The sequence below is a fragment of the Desmodus rotundus genome, chromosome 7 (assembly GCF_022682495.2).
Source record: "Desmodus rotundus isolate HL8 chromosome 7, HLdesRot8A.1, whole genome shotgun sequence".
Classification (NCBI taxonomy): Eukaryota; Metazoa; Chordata; class Mammalia; order Chiroptera; family Phyllostomidae; genus Desmodus; species Desmodus rotundus.
Genome location: NC_071393.1, coordinates 48,557,534 through 48,574,878, shown reverse-complemented (window position 1 = coordinate 48,574,878; position 17,345 = coordinate 48,557,534). Strand labels below are relative to the sequence as shown.

Here is a 17,345-nt window from a genome sequence, read left to right as displayed (position 1 = left end):
AGGTTATGACTGTAAATCTTACATATATAATTTATAAAGAAGATGCTACAATTTATATGCTTAGGTTTGTTTTTCACCTTTTTAATTTGGTAAAATAAGTTTTTATATATATATATTTTATTGATTATGCTATTACAGTTGTCCCATTTGCCCCCCTTCACTCCCCTCCACCCTGCACACCCCCTCCCTCCCACATTCCCCCCCTTTACTTCATGTCCATGGGTCACACATATAAGTTCTTTGGCTTCTACATTTCCTATACTATTCTTACCCTCCCCCTGTCTATTTTCTACGTACCATTTATGCTACTTATTCTCTGTACCTTTTCCCCCTCTTTCCCCCTCCCACTCCCCTCTTAATAATCCTCCATGTGATCTCCATTTCTGTGGTTCTGTTTTCCTGTTCTAGTTGTTTGCTTAGTTTGCTTTTGTTTTTGTTTTAGGTGTGGTTGTTAATAACTGTTGAGTTTGCTGTCATTTTATTGTTCATATTTTTGATCTTCTTTTTCTTAGATAAATACCTTTAACATTTCATATAATAAAGGCTTGGTGGTGATGAACTCCTTTAACTTTACCTCATCTGGGAAGCACTTTATCTGCCCTTCCATTCTAAATGATAGCTTTGCTGGATAGAGCAATCTTGGATATTTGTCCTTGCCTTTAATGACTTTGAATATTTTTTCCAGCCCCTTCTTGCCCGCAAGGTCTCTTTTGAGAAATCAACTGACAAGTCTTATGGGTACCCCTTTGTAGGTAATTGTTCCTTTCTCTTGCTGCTCCTAAGATTCTTTCCTTGTTTTTAATCTTGGCTAATGCAATTATGATGTACCCTGGTGTGTTCCTCCTTGGGTCCAACTTCTTTGGGAGTCTCTGAGCTTCCTGGACTTCCTGGAAGTCTATTTCCTTTACCAGCTTGGGGAAGTTCTCTTTCATTATTTGTCCAAATAAATTTTCAATTTTTTGCTGTTCCTCTTCTTCTTCTGGTACCCCTATGATTTGGATGTTAGAACGTTTAAAGATGTCCTGGTGGTTCCTAAGCCTCTCCTCATTTTTTTGAATTCTTGTTTCTTCATTCTTTTCTGGCTGGATGTTTCTTTCTTCCTTCAGGTCCACACTGTTGATTTGAATTCCAGTTTCCTTCCCATCACTATTAGTTCCCTGTACATTTTCCTTTGTTTCACTTAGCATAGCCTTCATTTTTTCATCTAATTTGTGACCAACCTCAATCAATTCTGTGAGCATCCTGATTACCAGTGTTTTGAACTGTGCATCTGATACGTTGGTTATTTCTTTGTTGCCTAGTTGTATTTTTCCTGGAGCTTTGATCTGTTCTTTCATTTGGGCCATTTTTTTTGTCTTGGTGTGCCTGTTGTATAGGAAGGAGTGGAGCCTTAGGTATTCCCCAGGGCGGGGTAACCCTCAGTTGCCCCCTGTGGTGCTGTATGTGGGGGAGGGGTCCAAGAGGAATCAATGGCGCTTGCTGTGCTCTCTGCCAGTTTTCAGTCACTTCCCCCACTACCCACAATCAAATTGTGTCCTTCTGGTGCTGCTTCCCAGTGTGTGGGCTTGTGCATGCTCTAAGACCCTGTGGGTCTCTCCAACGAACAGTCCTGTGAGGCTGGGAGTTTCTACTGCTGCCACCTCAACCTCTATAGGTGTTTTCAATCAGTGGTTTGGGGCTTTATTTCCCTGTGCTGGAGCCCTGGGTTGCATGGTCAGACACTGGGTAGCCTGCCCTGATCCTCTAGCTGCTGCCTTGCTGCAAGTCCTCTCTGCCCAGCTTGGTTTTCCTACCAGTCTGCTCTTCCTACCAGTCTGGATGAATGTGTCTTCTTTAACTCCTTGGTTGTTAGACTTCATACAGTTCATTTTTCTGTCAGTTTTGGTTGTTTTTTGTTTTTAAATTGTTGTTGTCCTTCTTTTGGCTATTTGAGGAGGCACAGTATGTCTACCTATGCCTCCATCCTGGCCGGAAGTCAATTTGGTAAAACATATTTTTAGTTATCATCTGATTCAGAGTGGATTCCTATCAAAAAGAGGTGCTGTCCACTGTGAAGATAAGCTTGACCTGATCTTATTTTAAATTACCGGTCATATCATTTGTTCTCTTCATGTAAGCATTTAAGTACATGTCATCAAATCTTGTCTGTGATGATGATTTAAGAGAATTTTTACCATGTCAGTTATATCCAACAAGTTTTATGTAGAAAACACCTAGGAAAAATCTTCACATCAGCTCTCAAAACACTAATATTTTCCCCATCCCATATTCTCTCCATCAAGTCAACCCTAGTTTATAATTACAGTGTTCCCTCTTCAAACTAATATCTAGGATGTTCAACCTCAATTTCTCATCTTTCCCATCTAAACAGTTACCAGATCATATTGATTTTATCTTCTGTGTTTTTCTAAAATCAAGTCCCTTTTTTCCATCACAAACTTCATAGTATACAACTGAAATATGTGACACACACATACATTTTTGTAAGAATGTGTATCATTTTTCAGTTTCAGTGGGGTTCCATCATTTCAGGAGAAAGAAATGATGCAACCTTAGTTTTAATGAGAGAGAAATACAGTGAGAAATAACAATAGTACAGTTAAAACTTATGAGGCTTGTTTTTTGTTTTATGAAATCTAATCTTATTGTCATCTTCTATGCAGAAAGCAGAAGCTTTATCATCATATTCTTAGACTGTTTGAGCCTGTTTTTTGAAAAAATCTGTAAAATAAGAAACTTTGATAAAATGATCCTAAGGTGCCTTCCAATGATAAAATTCTGTGATTCAATAAGAAGCCCTTTCAAAAGATACTTAGCATTGCTTTTTTTTTCTCTTAGAAAAATTTTATTGGTAGGTAATTTTGGTACAATTATGGTTTGTATATATGTCTATGCATTTATAAAAATGCATCACAGATTAGTAATTTCTAGAACTAAAATGAAGGTATATATTGAGCATATATTGGGAAATTAAGATTTTTGTAACTTTATGACAGTAATGAAAATGTGTGGTTCACCCTTTTAGTCTGCTACAACTGATAAACAATTCGAGGAATTTAATGACATTGATCTATGAATTTGAGGATAAGCCTATGAATGTGTATATGATGGGGCCATTAGAATAAATGATAAAAATAATTTTAGATTTTGTTATCTTGATTCTTTATTGAAAGTACAATTAATATTTATATTATAAATAATATAATATGGTAATATTGATACAGGTTGGGAGAGAAAGGACATAGGCCATCAGAATCCTGTTCTGAATTCTAATGAGTCAGCACTGCAACCCAGTGCCATGTTCAAATTAACCACAAGAAATGTATTCAGAATTGCTGGAATAAATAATTTTCATTACCAATGAATTGGAATGTAGTTCTCTGTGTCTGGCTCATGTATTATTTAATTCAGCAAGTGTTCTGAAGAGGAATTTAGAAATCAGGCACTTTATTCACAGGTAGAGACTTAGGTCCTTAGAGAGACACACTTTGTATCTGTGGCCTATCACAGGATATTACATTTTGAACACATTGCATCTTCAATATAGACCTTGGTTTGAAACTTGGCCTTGCCACTTTTAATTTGTGTAACATTGGTCAAAAAATTTTAGCTTCTTATAAATGCATTTTCCTTATAAAGAGAGAATACATTTTCAGAGTTATTATGAAGATTAGAGTTGATGCATTTAAAGTACTTAATACTAATATATGTGTAAGCTGTACTATAAATTATTCATACAAACATATCATCATAATCACTAATAACAAGTATTTCTCAATCACCTTTTGAGTACAAAGTTTTCTGTTGGTTCTGGGAATATAAAAAGGTAGGATTTGTAGTCTCCATACACAGAAATAATGCTAAAGTAATGTACTTACTAGTTGATAAAGTACTTTTTTATTTTTACATTTTTAAAATCATTATTATTATTCTATTACAGTTGTCCCAGTTTTCCCCCCTTTGCCTTCCTATGCCCATCCCATGCCCCACTCCCACAGTCAATCCCCACACTGTGGTCCATGTCTGTGGGTCATTCATACATGTTCTTTGTCTTCCCTTCCCCTTCTTTCCACCATTATCCCCCTCAATACTCCCCTCTGGTCACTTTCAGTCTGTTTTACATTTCCATACCTGTGGGCCTTTTTGTTTGTGAGTTTATTTTGTTCATTAGATTCCTTTTATAGATGAGATCACTATAAGAGGACAAATACTATGGTATTTGTCTTTCACCAGCTGGAATATTTTACTTAGCATGATAGTCTCCAGTTCCATCCATGCTGTCATGAAAGCTAGGAGTTCTTTCTTTCTGCTGTCTAATATTCCATTGTGTAAATGCACCACAGTTCTTTGATCCACTCATTTTCTGATGGGCACTTAGGCTGTTTTCAGCACTTGGCTATTGTAAATAGACCTGCTGTGAACATAGGGTTGCATAAATTCTTTTGAATTGGTGATTTGGGATTCTTAGGATATATACCCAGCAGTGGAACTGATGGGTCAAAAGGTGGTTTCATTTTTAGCTTTTTAAGGAAATTCCATGCTGCTTTCCACACTGGCTGCACTAGCCTGCATTCCCAGCAGTAGTGCACCAGGGTTTCCTTTTCTCTGTGTCCTTGCCAGCACTTGTTTGTTGACTTACTACTTATGGCCATTCTGACAGATGTGAGGTGATACCTCATTGTGGTTTTAATTTGCATCTCTCTGACTGCTAGTGATGTTGAGCATCTTTTCATATGGCCATTGTATGTCCTTCTTGGAGAAGTTTCTATTCAGATCCTTCACCCATTTTTTAAAATTGGATTGTTTGTCTTCCTGGTGTTGAGTCATATGAACTCTTTATATATTTTGGAAATCAAACCCTTGTCCAAAGTATCATTGGCAAATATGTTCTCCCATACAGTAAGTTCCCTTATCATTTTAATGATGGTTTCTTTAGCTGTGGAGAAACTTTTTTGTTTGATGTAGTCCCATTTGTTTGTTTGTTTTTTCTTTTGTTTCCCTTGTCCTAGGAGATATATCAGCAAAATATTGCTACATGGGATATCTGAAATTTTCCTGCCTATGATTTCCTCTAGTACTACTATGGTGTCATGGCTTATATTTAAGTCTTCATCCATTTTGAGTTCATTCTGGTGTATGGTGTAAGTTGGTGGTCTAGTTTCATTTCTCTGAATGTACCAGTCCAATTCTCCCAACACCATTTACAGAAGAGTCTATTTTTACTCCATTGTATGCTCTTGCCCCTTTTCAAATGTTAATTGATTGTAGAGGTCTGGGTTTTTTTCTGGTTTCTCTATTCTGTTCCATTTATCTATGTGTCTGTTCCTATGCTAGTACCAGACTGTTTTGATTACAATGGCTTTGTAGTATAGTTTGATATCAGGTATTGTGATCTCTTCTACTTTGTTCTTCTGTCTCAAGATAGCTGAGGCTATTCAGGGTCTTTTTGGGTTCCATTATAAATTTTTGAAATATTTGTTCTAGGTCTGTGAAATTTGCAATTGGTATTTTAATAGGAATTGGTTGAATCTATAGTTTGCTGTAGGTAGTATGGGCATTTTAATGATGTTAATTCTTCCAATCCATGAACACAATATATGCTTCCATTTATTTATATCTTCCTCAATTTCTTTCATCAGTGTTCTATAGTTTTCTGAGTACAGGTGTTTTACCTCCTTGGTTAATTTATTCCTAGGTACATTTTGTTGTTGTTGTTGCTATAGTAATGGGACTTTCCCCCTAGTTTTTTAAAACTTGTTTTATTTTTTATTGTTGTTCAAGTACAGTTGTCTCCATGTTTGCCCCACCACAGCCCCCTGCCCCACCAATCCCCACCTCCCACCCTCAATCCTACCCCCTTTGGCTTTGTCCATGTGTCCTTTATACATGTTCCTTGATGACCCTTCCCCTATTTTCTCTCATTATCCCTCTTCCTCCTCCCTTCAGGTTACTGTCAGTTTGTTCTTTATTTCAATGTCTCTGGTTTTATTTTACTTGCTTGTTTCTTTTGTTGATTAGGTTCCACTTATAGGTGAGATCATATGGTATTTGTCTTTCACTGCCTGGCTTATTTCACTTAGCATAATGCTCTCCAGTTCCATCCATGCTGTTGTGAAGGGTAGGAGCTCCTTCTTTCTGCTGCATAGTATTCCATTGTGTAAGTGTACCACAGTTTTTTCCACTTTCACTACTTCTGTTCAACATAGTATTGGAAGTCCTAATCACTGTTTGCAGATGCCATGATAGTGTACACAGAAAGCCCTGTAGAGTCCCCCCCAAAACTACGTGACCTAGTGAGTGAATTTGGCAAAGCAGCATGATACAAAGTCAATATTAAGAAACTGAAGGCATTTTTGTACACCAACAATGAAATACCAGAGACAGAAGTCAGGAAAAAATCTGATTTTTTCCTAGTTTCTTATTCTGATATTTCATTGTATGTGTACAAAAATCCCATCAATTTCTGAATATTGACTTTGTATACCACTACTTTGCTGAATTCACTTACTAGGTTGAGTAGTTTTTTGGTGGAGTCTTTAGGGTTTTCTCTGTACACTATGATGTCATCTGTGAATAATGACACTTTTAATTCCTCCTTTCCAATTTGGATGCTGTTTATTTCTTTTTCTTGTCTGATCACTGTCGCTGTAACTCCCAGTACTATGTTTGATAAGACTGGTGAGGAGGACTCCTTTGTCTTTTTCTTGATCTTGAGGGGAAAGCTTATAGTTTTTGCTTGTTGAGTATAATGTTGAGGGTAGGTTTCTCGTATATGGCTTTTATTATGTTGTGGTATGCTCCCTCTATTCTCACTTTGCTGAGTGGGTTTTTTTTATCATAACTGGGTGTTGGATTTTATCAAATGCTTTTTCTACATCTATTGATGTGATCATGTAGTTTTTGTTCTCATTTTGTTTATGTGATGTATTATGTTTATTGATTTGCAAATATTGCACCATCCTTGCATCCCTGGGATGAATCTCGCTTGATCATGGTGTATGATCTTTTTCATGTATTTCTGAATAACAATTGCCAGTATTTTGTTGAGGATTTTAGCATCTATGTTCATCAGAGATATCGGCCAGTAGTTTTCTTTCTTTGTTATGCATTTACCTGGTTTTGGAATTAAGATGATACTGGCCTCATAAAGAGTTTGGGAGTTTTCCCTCTTCTTGAAATTTTTGGAATATTTTGAGAAGGATAGGAGTTAGTTCTTCATTAAATGTTTGGTAAAATTCACCTATGACGCCACTGGTCCAGGATTTTGTGTTCTGGGACTTTTTTGATTACTGATTCAATTTTACTAATTGTAATCGGTCTATTAAGGCTTTCTACTTCTTCTTGATTCAGTTTTAGCAGATTGTTATTCCTAGAAATATGTCAATTTCACCAATGTTGTCCAATTTCTTGGCATATAGTTGTTCATAATAATTTCTTTTTTTAAAAAATATATTTGTTGATTATGCTATTACAGTTGTCCCATTCCCCCCCCCACTCCACTCCATCCTGCCCACCCCCTCCCTCCCACATTCCCCCCTATAGTTCATGTCCATGGGTCATACTTATAAGTTCTTTGGCTTCTACATTTCCTACACTATTCTTATCCTCCCCGTGTCTATTTTCCACCTATCAATCTATGTTACTTATTCTCTGTACCTTTCCCCCCCTCTCCCTCTCCTACTCCCCTATTGACACCCCTCCATGTGATCTCCATCTCTATGGTTCTGTTCCTGTTCTAGTTGTTTGCCTAGTTTGCTCTTGTTTTTGTTTTAGGTGTGGTCGTTAATAACTGTGAGTTTGCTGTCATTTTTACTGTTCCTATTTTTGATCTTCTTTTTCTTAGGTAACTCCCTTTAACATTTCATATAAGGGCTTGGTGATGATGAACTTCTTTAACTTGACCTTATCTGAGAAGCACTTTATCTTCCCTTCCATTCTAAATGATAGCTTTGCTGGATACAGTAATCTTGGATGTAGGTCCTTGCATTTAATCTTGGGTAATGTAATTATGATGTGCCTTGGTGTGTTCCTCCTTGGGTCCAGCTTCTTTGGGACTCTCTGAGCTTCCTGGACTTCCTGGAAGTCTATTTCCTTTGCCATATTAGGGAAGTTCTTCATTATTTGTTCAAATAAGTTTTCAATTTTTTGTTCTTCCTCTTCTCCTTCTGGCACCCCTATAATTCGGATGTTGGAACGTTTCAAGATGTCCTGGAGGTTCCTATGCCTCTCCTCATTTTTCCGAGTTCTTGTTTCTTCATTCTTTTCTGGTTGGATGTTTGTTTCTTCCTTCTGGTCCATACCGTTGATTTGAGTCCCAGTTTCCTTCGCTTCACTATTGGTTCCCTGTACATTGTCCTTTGTTTCTATTTGCATAGGCTTCATTTTTTCATCTACTTTTCGAACAGATTCAACCAATTCTGAGAGCATATTGATAACCAGTGCTTTGAACTGTGCATCCGATAGGTTGGCTATCTCTTCGTCGCTTAGTTGTATTTTTTCTGGAGCTTTGAAGTGTTCTGTCATTTGGGCCATTTTTTTTGGTCTTGGTGCTTCTGTTACTTTAAGGGGCGGAGCCTTAGGTGTTCATCCAGGAGGGGTAACGCTGGTCACTGTGCTGTGACGCTGTACGTGGGGGAGGGGCCGAGAGGGAGTAATGGCGCCCGCCTCACTCTCCTCCGGATTTCAGTCTTTCACTCCACTACCCACAATCAAACTGGGCCCCTCTGGTGCTGGTTCCCCAGTGGGTGGGCTTGTGCACACTCTAGGTCCCTGTGGGTCTCTCCAACGACCTCTCCTGTGAGGCTGGGAGTCTCTCCTGCTGCTGCCCCAACCCCCACGGGCGCTTTCAATCAGAGGTTTGAGGCTTTATTTCCCGGAGCTGGAGCCCTGGGTTGCGCAGTCTGCTTTGCTCCCTGCCAGCCGTTAGCCCGGTTTATCTGTGTGCGAATGTGGGGCCCCAGGGTGCTACCCACTGCTCTGCCTGCCCCGTTCTCCGCCACTCTGAGTCTGGCCCTCTCGGTTTATCTGCACAAATGTAGGGTTGCAGGGTCTGCTATTGCTCGGACTGCCTGCCCCGTTCGTCCCACACTCCGCCAGTCTCAGTCCCGCCACGGCCACGTGAGTCCTCTCCACCCTGGTGCCCGTCTCCGCCCCTCCTACTGGTCTAGATGAATGTTTATTTTGTATTTCCTTGGTGTTGGACCCTCTTGCTGTTCGATTTTCTGTCAATTCTGGTTGTGCGAGGAGGCACAGTGTGTCTACCTACACTGCCATCTTGGTTCTCTCATAGTAATTTCTTATAACCCTTTGCATTTCTGTGGAATCGGTTGTGACTTCTCCTCTTTCATTTTTGATTTTATTTATTTGTGTCATTTCTCTTTTTTTTTTTCATGAGTCCAGTTAAAGTTTTGTCAATTTTGTTTATCTTTCAAAGAACCTGCTCCTGGATTTATTGATCCTTTGAATTGTTCTTTTAGTCCTTCTGTCATTTAGTTCTGCCCTGATTTTGATTACAGTATTTTTCAGACTATAAGATGCACCGGATCATAAGACATACCTAAGTTTTAGAGGAGGAAAATAGGAAAAAAAACCCCACTCCACCACTGTCCCCCCACCTCCCAGCAAGCCAGGTAAGCTACATTTGGACTATAAGATGCACCCCTATTTTCCTCCCAAATTTGCGGGGGGTAGGGAGTGCATCTTATAGTCCGAATATACGGTATTTCCTTCCTTCTACTCACTCTGAGTTTTCTTTGTTGTTCCTCAGTTCTTGCAGGTGTAGGGTTAGGTTGTTTATTTGAGGTTTTTCTATGTTCTTTAGGTAGGCCTGTAGTGCTGTGAACTTCCCTCTCAGGATTGCCTTTACTGTGTCCCATAGGTTATGGGTTGTTGTGTGTTTATTTTCATTTGATTCCAGATACTTTTAGATTTCTTCCTTGATCTCATTGTTGACTCATTAATTATTAAATAACATGTTATTCAGTCTCCATTTATTTTAATGTTTTTGAGGTTTTTCCTTGAGGTTGGTTTCTAGTTTCAATACATTGTGATCTGAGCACACGCTTGATATGATTTCAATTTTCTTGAATTGTCGAGGCTTGCTTTGTGATGTACCATGTTGTCCATCCTTGAAAATGTTTCAAATGTGCATTTGAAAATAATGTATATTTTGCTTCTTTTTAAAAATATATTTTATTGATTATGCTATTACAGGTGTCCCATTTTTTTTCTCCCCTTTATTCCCCTCCACTCTGTATCCTCCTCCCACCATCATTCTTCCACCTTAGTTCATGTCCATGGGTTGTACATTTGAGTTCTTTGGCTTCTCCATTTCCCATACTATTCTTAACCTCCCCCTGTCTATTTTGTACCTATCATTTATATTTCTTATTCCCTGTACTTTTGCCCCCATTCTTCTTACTCCCCCTCTCAGCTGATAACCCTCCATGTGATCTCTATTTCTGTGAATCTGTTCCTGTTCTAGTTGTTTAGGTGAGATCATATGGTATTTGTCTTAGTTTTTTTTTTTAAGGTTCGGTTGTTGATAGTTGTGAGTTTGTTCTCATTTTCCTGTTTGTATTTTTAATCTTCTTCCTTTTCTTAGATAAGTCCCTTTAACATTTCATATAATGAGGGCTTGGTGATGATGAACTCCTTTAACTTGACCTTGTCGGGGAAGCACTTTATCTGCCCTTCCATTCTAAATGATAGCTTTGCTGGATAGAGTAATCTTGGATGTGGGTCCTCACCTTTAATGACTTTGAATACATCTTCCAGCCCCTTCTTGCCTGCAAGATTTCTTTTTAGAAATCAGCTGAAAGTCTTATGGGAACTCCTTTGTAGGTAACTGCCTCCTGTTCTCTTGATGCTTCTCAGATTCTCTCCTTATCTTTAATCTTGGGTAATATAATTATGATGTGCCTTGGTGTGTGCTTCCTTGGGTCCAACTTCTTTGGGACTTTCTGAGTTTTCTGGACTTCCTGGAAGTCTATTTCCTTTGCCAAATTAGGCAAGTTCTCCTTCATTATTTGTTCAAATAAGTTTTCAGTTTCTTGATCTTCCTCTTCTCCTTCTAGCACCCCTAGGATTTGTAGTTGGAACACTTAAAGTTGTTCCGGATGTTCCTAAGCCTCTCCTCATTTTTTTGAATTCTTGTTTCTTCATTCTATTCCATTTGAATGTTTATTTCTTCCTTCTGGTCCAAACCATTGATTTGAGTCCTGATTTCTTTCCCTTCACTGTTGGTTCCCTGTACATTTTCCTTTATTCCACTTCTCATAGCCTTCACTTTTTCCTCCATTTTGTTACCAACCTCAATCAATTCTGTGAGCACCCTGATTACCAGTGTTCTGAACTGTGCATCTGATAGGTTGTCTATCTCTTTGTCACTTAATTGTATTTTTTTCTGCATCTTTGATCTGTTCTTTCATTTGGGCCATATATTCTCTCTTGGCAGGCCTGTTATAAATTAAGGGGTGGAGCCTTAGGTATTCTCCTGGATGAAGCTACCCATGTCACTGTGTTGTGGCACTGTATGTGGGGGAGGCCTCTGAGAGGGAACAATGCTACTTGGTCAGCTCTGGGCTGACTTTCAGTCACTTCCACTGCTACTCACAAGAAAATTAGGCCCTTCTGGTGATGATTCCTGGGCTTGTTTGTGTCTAGGACCCCGTGTGTCTCTCCAGTGAACTCTCTTATGAGGCTGGGAGTTTCTCTTGCTGCCTCAGTTCCCACAGGTTTTCTCAGTCAGAGGTTTTGAGGCTTTATTTCCCCTCCCCTCGCTGGAACCCTGGGTCACATGGTCAGTCTCACTCTCCAGTTGTTCCTCCCAGTTTATGTACACACAAATGCGGGACTGCCCCCTCCTCCAGCCGCTGCCTAGCCCACCCTGGTACTCTAGTAGTGGTCATGCTGCGAGTCCTCTCCACCCCAGCTACCTGTCTCCGCCCCTCCTACCGGTCTGCATTAATGTTTCTTTAACTCCTTGGTTGTCAGGCTTCCATGCAGTTGGATTTTCTGGCAGTTCTGCTTATTTTTTATTTTTAAATTTGTTGTTGTCCTTCTTGTGGTTGTGCAAACAGTCAAAGTGCATCTACATACACCTCCGTCATGCCTGGAAGCCTATTTTGCTTCTTTGGTATGAAATGATCTGTATATATCTAATAAGTCCATCTGATCTAGAGTGTTGTGCCATAATATTCTTGTTGATTCTTTGCTTGGAAGATGTTACCATTGACAGTGGGGTGTTAAAATCCCTTACAATGACTGTGTTGTTTTCCATATCTTTCTTGAAGTTCTCCAAGATTTTCTTTATATATCTTGCTGCTCCTTTGTTAGGTACATACATGTTTACCAGGGTTATATCCTCCTGTTGGACTATATTTTAAGTATTATGTAGTGACCTTTTTTGTCTCCTTTTTGGGGTTTTGTTTTGAAGTGTATTTTTTTTCTGATGTAAGTATTGCAACCCCAGCTTTCTTCTTGCATCCTTTTGCTTGGGATGTTTTTTTCTATCCGTTCACTTTCAACCTGCGTAGTTCTTTTGTTCTGATCTGGGTCTCTTGAAGACAGACTATATTTGGGTTGTGTTTTCTTGTCCATTTAGCTACCCTGTCTTTGATAGGTACATTTAATCCATTTACATTTAAGGTTATTGTTTATAGGTAGTTATTCATGGCCATTTTTTCCATACGTGTGCCTCTCTCCCTTTTCCTCTCTTTCTTCTCCTTTTTATTGCAGTCCCTTTAGCATCTCTTGCAGTGCTTGCTTGGTGGAGATGTACTATTTTAGTCTTCTTTTGTCTGGGAAGCTCTTTATTTAACTTTCCATTTTATTAATTTTTTTATTGTTGTTCAAGTACAGTGTTCTCCATTTTCCCCTTAACCTTCCATTTTAAATGAGACCTTGCTAGGTAGAGTAGTCTTGGTTGTAGGTCCTTGATTTTCATTACCTGGCATATTTTGTGCCAGTCTCTCTGGCTTATAGTGTTTCTGCTGAGGAGTCAGCTCATAGCCTTATTGGAGCACCCTTGTATGTTACTAGCTGTTCCTCTCTTGCTTCGTTTGAGAGTCTCTCTTTGTCTTTAAAATTTGCCATTTTAATTATGATGTGTCTTAGAGTAGGTCTCTTTGGGTTCATCTTGATTGGGACTGTCTGTGCTTCCCGAATTCATGTGACTTTTTACCCACCAAGTTAGGGAAATTTTCTGTCATTCTTTCAAACAGGTTTTCTATCCCTCATTCCTTTTCTTCTCCTTCTGATATTCCTGTGATGTGAATGTTGGTATGTTGCATGTTGTCCTGAAGCTCCCTTAAACTAACCTTGGTCTTTTTGAGTCTTTTTTTCATTTTGTTGCTCTGACTGGGTTTTTCTTTTTACCTTGTCTTCCAGCTCACTGATTTGGTCCTCTGCCTAATCTAGCCTCCTTTTAATTCCTTCTAGTGTATTTTTCATTTCAGACACTCTATACTTCATTCCTTCCTGGTTCTTACCCATGGTTTCTATGTCCTTTATCATGCTGCCATAGTTCTTACTAAGTTTCTTGTAGTTCTCACTGAGTTCTTTGAGCATCCATGTAACCATTTTTTTTTAAATTCTACGTCTGATGGATTACTTGCCTGAATTTCATTTGGCTCTTTCTGGGGGGTTACTTTTTTGTCTCCCCATTTTAGGTGACTGTTTTTGTTTGTGTCTGCATCTGAGATTTCTCTGCTTTGACTGCCTGTCTTCATAGGGCGCCCTTCTGTGGTAGGAATTATATGGAACTCAGTGGTGCATTCTCTTTGATTTCCTGATCTGGATGCTCTATGATTGTCCTTTATTCAGTTTATGTGGGCTCTCTTGTTGTATTTTGACTTTAATTATTTGTGGCTCATTCATTGGTGGATTCTCTCCTCCAGTTGGCTGACTGGGAGTCATAATCCTTCCACATCTTGTATGCTGTTGTACAGGTGTTGGTTAACTAAGAAATACTACCCAGAAAGCCAAACCCATGTCAGCAAAAATACTCCCCTACCACATCAGCAATATCATCAGCAATTGAGAAAATATTGAAAATATGGAACACTTCGCAAATCTGCCTATCATCCTTGCACAGGGGCCATGCTAGTCTTGTCTATATCATTCCAATCTTAGTATGTGCCACATGAGTGAGCACTGGTAAAGTACTTCTTTACCCGACATCTTTAAAAATTATTTTAAAATTTGTGTTAGATTTGATTTTCAAAGACTTCTTCTCTTAATCGTAGCTCCCTGACTGTCCCACTCTTTTACCAACAAGGCTAGTAAAGTTAATTCACCAGTTTTACTGTTCCACTCACCTTTCATTTTTAGATCTAGACACCCAAATGATGGAGGATATGATGGGATTTTGGAGTTAACCTGATCTCTACTGATATTCTGGCTGGGGAGTGAAGCAGCCTGAGTGAGTAGATGAGGGAGGTGCTACTCATGAAACTCCAAGGTGGAAAGTGGAGTCTATACTTGGTGCATCTGGCATGACTGGCTTACAGCTTTTATTCATGTGAAAGTAGATTTGTGACATAGTCATAATTTTAGAATATGGATCTCAGCTGTCAGATCCTCTAGAGAGGGTAGGTAGGCTCTGCACTGGTCTTATGGCATGTCCCTTCCCCTTTCTCTGGGTTCCCAATGCTCAAAGAACTACAGATGATTTACCTTTGGTTGCTTTCTTTGCCTTCCAATTCCTTCACAGTTTTAGCTAACTTGCTTTTGGTTCTTATCTTAGAATTTAGACAGGAAATTGTCAGGTATGTCCATAGATGTGTATGAGGGGGAGCCCCAAACCCCCCACGATTTATTAAAACTGTGCATTTATTCTTATGTGTTTAAACTTCAGTTACTTGAAAAGTACTTTCCATTAATGCAGTGCACCTATAGAGATGTCAATTTTGATGTCTTTCAGTGCTTCTGCCGGTTTTTGTTTCACCTCCTCCACATTGGCAAAATGTTTCCCTTTGAGGATATTTTTTCCTTTGGGGAAACAAAAGAAGATTCTTGGGGCAAGATCAGGTGGACAAGGAGGGTAGGGCATGGGAGTCATGCCATTTTTGGTCAAAAACTGCTGAACAACACTCAGCACAGTGTGGGCAGGTGCGCTTGTAAATTACCCATCACAAAATGGGCAAATGTGTTGAAAGACTCTTCAAAAAAAATTCAGTGAGGCCAAATGCAGCTGCTCACACAATGCCAGCTAGTACCCTGATACAGATGGGTTCCCAGAACACTATTAGCTAACAGGGGAAGCCTGTGCTACAGGGAGCCCACCCTCCAGAAGATACTTCTGGTATTTTTTGGGTCCCCTCATGTACATTGCTGTCCATAGTTCATTCTCACCAGTATGAATAACTTCCTGAACAATAATCCAAACTCTTAATAGTTTTGTAACAGTTCTGAACTGGTGATAAAGTCATTATCAAGTGTCATGTGTTTGTGAGATGGGGGACTGCTGACACATAAGAATATTCCTGCAAATCATTCCCTATTACAACATTCATCATTCCAATAAATTTACTGGGCATTTGAAATGTGCTAAGTATTGATGTAAGTGATTTAATATAACAGTGTATGTATTTTTTATGACAATCTATATGAGCACTATTATTATCCCTATTTTGGGGATGAGAAATGTAAGTCACAGGGAGTCCTACAGTTAGTCCCACCTGTGGCCCAAGGTCTCACACCTAGGAACTGACAGAGTTGGGACTACAACCCAGGTCTTCTGGGCACCGAGTCCACACTCTTGGCACTTATGCTGCAGACTCTGGGAAAGTTTCACTTTCCTACTCTGAATTGCTAGAAAAAAATAGTGTAGAAAGGATGACCTTCACAGGGTCATGCCAGACTTTCAGAACCTGAGAAGTTGTGAATGGGGCTTGTATCAGGAACCAACTTTTAGCAATTTGTGATGATGATACAATAACCCTAGTATGATTCAATTTTTTGGATTAATGCTTTATTTTTTATAATTTAACATCAGGTTGCAAAAATGAATTGATGCTATCAATATTATAAGCTCTACATTGAACACTAGGAAACTAGAAGTGAGTCCTAGAAATCTTTCTTTGGTTCAAGTTTCTTACTCACGTAATTCAATTTATGTATATAATAAACATTGGGTGTAATCCATACCATTATCTGCCTTTACCTGAAATCCTCAATCAGTGATTCTCACCTGTTTTTCCATAGCACTTTGGGGTGATTCTGATTGTTACAGAACAGATCCTTGGAGGGGGGAATGATATACTATTACCAAATGGACCCCCCTTCTCCCCTGTACTAGGGGAGTCCCCCTCTACTAGGTTCAGCTTGCCTGCTGCCAGGGAATTATAGCTCTCAATGTCAGAGATTGGTGAAAAGGAAAGGAATTATTTATTCAAAAGTTATACAGACTTAAGAGTAATGACTTAATGTCTTCATTAAAATCCCATCGTCCCGTAAAACACACAGTCCTTCCTTCCTCCCTTTGCCCAGTTTGGGGTACCATATCTCAGGAAAAGAAATAGAAGTCCATGGCTTAGGTAGCCCCTGGTCCTTCCCAGTAATCCATGTTTGGCTGGCAGGCCTCCTGTGGTTCCCAGCACCATCAGCTGTGTTGTCAGGATCTCCAGTTTTTAATCCAAACCTGCGTGGTACCTTCTCATGGCCCACCAGCAAGAGTCCTTTCATCCCTTTCCTTCCTGCAGCATCTCTTGCTTCCTAAGCCCGGGGCAAAAGGGAGCACCCCAAACCGTGTGGTCCCAACTCTCTCTTGCCAAAGCTGTGTGGTCCCTCCTAGCATGGCTGCCGCACCTGGGATTAAATCCCCGTACCAATCTTCCTCTACAGCCCCATTTCTGATTCCTCCTACAATCAGTTACACCTGCCAGCATTCCCCTATTCTTCCAGCTTTACTGGACTGCCATAGTAAGTCCAGGCAGGCATGGCACTGTGGTGTGGAGCTAATCATATTTAAGCTCTCACGCAGGTGCTGTAACCAGGGGGAGTTGTCACCCAGTTACATCCTGGGTTGAAGTCACTCCCATCCCTCTGGCTCAAAGCATGGCCACAGCTATTTAACATATCCATGAAACCAGTAAAAAGTTATAGATATGTTAAATGACCATGCCTGAAGGTAGTTGCAAAACTGTTGCTATGCAGAAGGACTCTCAATGGCCCTGCTCCATGTGTCGCATCCCCCCAGTTCAGACTTGTGAGGGTGAGGACATCCTATATATATATTTCCTGGACACCCTGAGTTCTGGACCCTATTACAAATCCCTATTTGGGGGGGCCCTGGCTGTATCCTGTTACATGATCAGCTCCTTAAAAGTCTTAAAAGTTTGAAA

General features: G+C 39.6%; 1 non-coding gene across 1 annotated transcript; it reads right to left on the bottom strand.

Annotated features, from left to right (window-relative positions):
• Positions 1 to 14,050: 14,050 nt before the first annotated feature.
• On the bottom strand, positions 14,051 to 14,153 carry LOC112296616 (U6 spliceosomal RNA). Its single transcript, XR_002973943.1, has one exon. It is a non-coding gene; the product is annotated as a U6 spliceosomal RNA (small nuclear RNA).
• Between the last annotated feature and the right edge of the window lie 3,192 nt (positions 14,154 to 17,345).